Consider the following 5,120-nt stretch of genomic DNA (forward strand, 5'->3'; position numbering starts at 1 on the left):
TGGCACCTAACAACAACAGCAATTTAAATGGAGAAAAGATTGAAGTTGTCAAAAACTTCATTTTGCTCAAATCAACACTCAAGGAAGCAGCAATCAAGGTATCAAACAACATATTGCATTAGGCAAATCTACTGCACTAGACATCTTTAAAGTGTTGAAGAGCAAAGATGTCATTTTGAAGACTAAAGTGAGGCTGCCCGAAGCCATGATTATTTTCAATAGTTTTGTATGCGTGTGGAAGTTGGACAGTGAATAAGGAAGATCATAGAAGAATTGATGCATTTGAGTTATGGTGTTGGAGAAGAATATTGAAAGCATCATAGACTGCCAAAAGAACAAACAGATCTATGTTGGAAGAAGTACAGCCAGAGTGCTCCTTGGAAGCCAGGATGGTCAGACTTGGTCTCTCATACTTCAGATATATTGTCAGGAAGGCCCAATCACTAGAGAAGGATATCATGTTTGATAAAGTGGAGGGTCAGAATAAAAAAGGAAGATCCCCAACGAGATGGACTGGCACAATGGCAGAAGCTATGGACTCAGGCATAGTGACGATTATGTAGCTGACCCAAGACCAGGCAGTGTTTCAGTCTGTTGTGCATGGGCTCACTATGAATTGATATTGACTCAATGCGAACTATCAACAACAACATTCAGTAGAGGACACACTGCAGGCAACAAGCTCCTGGCTAAATAAAATGCTGTATTTCTTAACAAAAATATTAAGCATCATTTGGCTACTTACGATAAGCACTGGACTGAAAACCACAAGTTCTGTGGTTCGAGCCCACCAACAACTGCACGGAGAAAGATGAGGCTTTCTGCTCCAGCAAAGATTTTTAAAGCCTTGGAAACCCTATACAGGGTCGCTATGAGTCGGAACCAACTCCAAGGCACTTAACAACAATGAACATTTTTATTTTGCCTGTGTTATACTCAAAAGTTTCCGTTTTCAAATATTTTAGTTAAGCATTCTCTCTTTGGCATTCCTACACTTTTAAAATTAAGTAATCTCTTAAAAATTACAATTGCATAAATTTTAAAAAATTAAGTAACAATCCCAGTATTGCTTTGTTGATAGCATGATGAACAGTGGTATGTTGTTAGTCAGAGAATCAACCTGGGTAAAATCAGAACAAGAAACATCCTCAAAAGGATTACAATGTGGTGAGAAACAAATTCTCTGTAATTTTATAATTAGCATGATAATTAATAATTGCTTGTGAATACATGGGGGAATCAAAAAGTTCATAGAATACGCCATTCTTTTAGTTTCCTTTTTCCACAAATTGTTTGAAGTCCACTAATAATTGCAATTAGTCCTCAAAATCCTCCAAGATGGAGACTATTTTTCTTCCTTTAGCAATGAAACAAGTGAAGCCCAGAGATAAGAAGGGCTTTCTTGACAGGGCTGCAATGAATACAAATGGAGGCAAGTAGCTTTGGCAAAATTTAAACATGCTTGTTCATCGGTCCTTCAGATTTCACAATTGTACTTGGGTGTTTCTGTCCACAAGATGTCCAAACAATATAAAAGATTAAGCAGCCATTCATATGCAAGATCATTACAAATGAAGTGGGAAAGACCCACACAAGGTTGTGTTGGTACTCACAAAATAACTCGTATGAGTTTTTAAAACAAAACACACACAAAACTAGGTCATTTACAAAGGTATATGCAGTCAGAAAAAAAGACACAGGTTGGACAAGGCTAATCTAGTTTCCTGGAGACTCTGGAGCAGCCTGCAGTTTCCCTACAAAATTAGCCTGAGCATTCTTGTAAATAATTAACTCGCCTGGTCTTAAACAAATATCATGAAAAAGAAGTCTTTTACTGAGTTAATATTATATTTAAGATTATTAGCAAAGGAAGCATTTTACTGGTATGAAATTCCTCATAACACTAATCAGGCTCCAATTTATTTTATTTTGACATTCATGAATAAAATATAATTGTATTCTGCACCTCATTCTGGCTTCAGAATGTTTTTCTGAAACAAAAATATACTATATACTTACTTACGTTCTTCTAAGAATATGCCTTACAGTGCAAACTGAGATGTATTCAGTTCCACTGTACCCTCCCTGCTTGCAGAAATCTAACTATTTGCAAAGAATTCTTGCTAATGTGCAATAACCTTCCAGTAAAGCACTTCATTTGTGCAGCAAATCTTTCAGGCTGCCCTGAGTAGTTTTCCAAAGTGACCTCTTCCATCAATAGAAAACATACACATTTCTTAACAGTCAAGTCAGCGCTTAGAAGAAATAAAACGGTGCCCTGGAACCACTTGTCTTGGTGGTGGTGGTGGTTATGTGCCATTGACCTGTTGCTGTGGTTAAGTGCTGTAAAGTCAGTTCAATTCAAAGCCACCCCATATAGGGTTTCTGAGGAGTGACTGGTAAGTTTGAACAGCCAAGCTTGTGATTCAAATGACCTTACAGTCTATTACATTAACCTGCAACACCAGTATTGTCCTCCTAGTGTTGTCTCTTCACTGTTTTTTCCTTCCTGGGTCTCCTATTTTAGTCCTGGTGTGGCACTGTGGGCTAAAGCACTGAATTGCAACATCAATTTGAACCACAAGGTTGGCTGTTCAAACTCATCAGCCGCTCCTTGGAAACCCTATACGGGGTCACTATGGATCGGAACTGACTCGATGGCACTTAACAACAACAACAAACCTTTATCATGAAGGATCCCTGGTGGGCCAGTGCATTAAGCCTTGGGCTGCTAACTGTAAGGTCAGTGGTTCAAACCCACCACCCTACACAGGGTCCCTATGAGTCAGAACTGAATCGATGACACTTAACAATTATTTACAAGTATTTATGAACCTATACCAATCAATTTTTTTGAGAATTAAGTAGTACAATAAGCATTGGACTACAAACCACAAGGTCCAAGGTTCGAGCCTGCCAGCCGCTCTGGGGGTGAAAGATGAGCCTTTCTGCTCCCACAGAACTGAGTCAACAGGACTTCATAACAACAACATTCTATGATTAAAACTGAAAATAAACATTACCACGGATACACACCCATCTGCTATGAGAAGAGGCCCATGAGATGAAGAGTATTTAGAACAAGCAGGTTCTCTCTGTCTGCTGTACCCCCAAAAACAAAGCATTGTCCTCACAGAGGTGGCAGCCAGGAGTCAGGGCACAAGTCTCCAACTCCTTGGCCAGGAAGTAAGCCACAAAATAGTAACAGCAGTTATTATTTGGGAGGGCTTAACCTTCCAGGAAGAAGCCCTAGTGTTGCAACAGTTAAGCACTCAATTGCTAACTCAAAAGTTGGTGATTTGAACCCATGGGAGAAAGACCTGGTAATCCACTCCTCGAAGATTGTTGTTGTTGTTGTTGTTGTTATGTGCCGTGGAGTCTGCTCTGATTCATAGCGACCCTGTACAGGGTTTCCGAGGCTATAAATCTTTACGGGAGCAGAAAGCCTCATCTTTCTCCCATGGAACAGCTGGTAGTTTCAAACTGCTGACCCAGAGGTTAGCAGTCTGATTTGTAACCGCTACGCTTATTGATGAAGATCAAAGAGCACAGCCTTCGGTATGTATTACGTCTCAATGTAAGAAAACAAAGATTCTCACCACTGGACCAATAAACAATATTCTTATAAACAGAGAAAACATTGAAGTTGTCAAGGACTTCATTCTTCTTGGATCAACTATCAACACGCACGGAAGCAGCAGTCAAGAAACCAAACAACGTGTTGCATTAGGCATATCTGCTGCACAAGAATTTTTTAAAGTGTTGAAGAGCAAAGATGTCAGCTTTAAGACTAAGGTGTGCCTGACCCAAGCCATGGTATTTTCAGTAACCTCATATACATGCGAAAGCTGGACAGTGAATAAGGAAGACCATAGAAGATTTGATGCCTTTGAGTTATGGTGTTGGAGGAGAATATTGAAAGTGCCATGGGCTGCCAAAAGAACCAATAGATCCGTTTTGGAAGAAGTGCAGCCAGAGTGCTCCTTGGAGGCCAGGGTGGCCAAACTTCGTCTCTCACATTTCAGACATTGTCAAGAGGGACCAGTTGCTGGAGAAGGATATCATGTTTGGTAAGATGGAGGGTCAGAGCAAAAGAGGAAGACCCCCAACGAGATGAAATGGCCAAGTAGCAGCATCAATGGACTCAAGCATGGCAACAGTAGTGATGTTGGCCCAGGATCGGGCAGCATTTCGTTCTGCTGTGCATAGGGTACTGATTCCTAATAACAATGCTACCAGAGCTCCTTACAGTTCTACTCTTCCACGTGGTGTTGTATGAGTTAAAATCACTTAACAGCACCTAACAACAACCACCATCTGTCAGGCACTGAATTCATTCTTTATATGTTATTTTATCTACATCAGAACCCTGTGATGTAGGAATGTTTTGACTACTTGTCCTAGTTATCTAGAGGAGCCATGGTATGGTGCTGTGGGTTAATGCACTGGACTGCAAGTTCGGTTTGAACCTCAAGGTCAGTGGTTCAAGCTCACCAGCCGCTCCTCAGAAACCCTATACAGGGTCACTATGAGTCAGAAATGACTCAACAGCACTTACAACAACTATAACAGAAATACCAGAAGAGGGTGGCCTTAACAAACAGAACTGTATTTTCTCACAGTTTAGGAGGTTAGAGGAATGACTTCAGGGAGTCACTCTTGGGAGCTACTCTCTTTGTCTGCTGGGTGAGGGAGGGCCAGGGGTGAATCCTGTCTCAGTTTCTCTAATGATCCTCTCACCGTTCTGTTCCTTGGAGGTCTCCACACGGCATCTATCTTCCCCCAGTTGATCCTGTTTCCTTCTATACCTAATCTGCTCTTTTATATCTCAAACTGACTGACTTAAAATACAATACTGACAAGGGATCATTAATGTAACAAAACTCTATTCCAAACGGGATTGCTCCCTCAAGTATGTTGTTGTTATTAATTGCTGTGGAGTTGGTTCCCACTCAGTGACCCTGTATAGGATTTCCAAAGAGCGGTTGGTGAGCTCAAACAATTGACCTTGTGATTCAAATTGACCTTGTACTCCAGTGCTTACTCTATAGCACCACACCAGGACTCCTGCAGGCCACACCACCCACAGGTATAAGGGTTAGGATTTCAACACACTTTTT

This window comes from Chrysochloris asiatica, unplaced genomic scaffold (assembly GCF_000296735.1).
Source record: "Chrysochloris asiatica unplaced genomic scaffold, ChrAsi1.0 scaffold00003, whole genome shotgun sequence".
Classification (NCBI taxonomy): Eukaryota; Metazoa; Chordata; class Mammalia; order Afrosoricida; family Chrysochloridae; genus Chrysochloris; species Chrysochloris asiatica.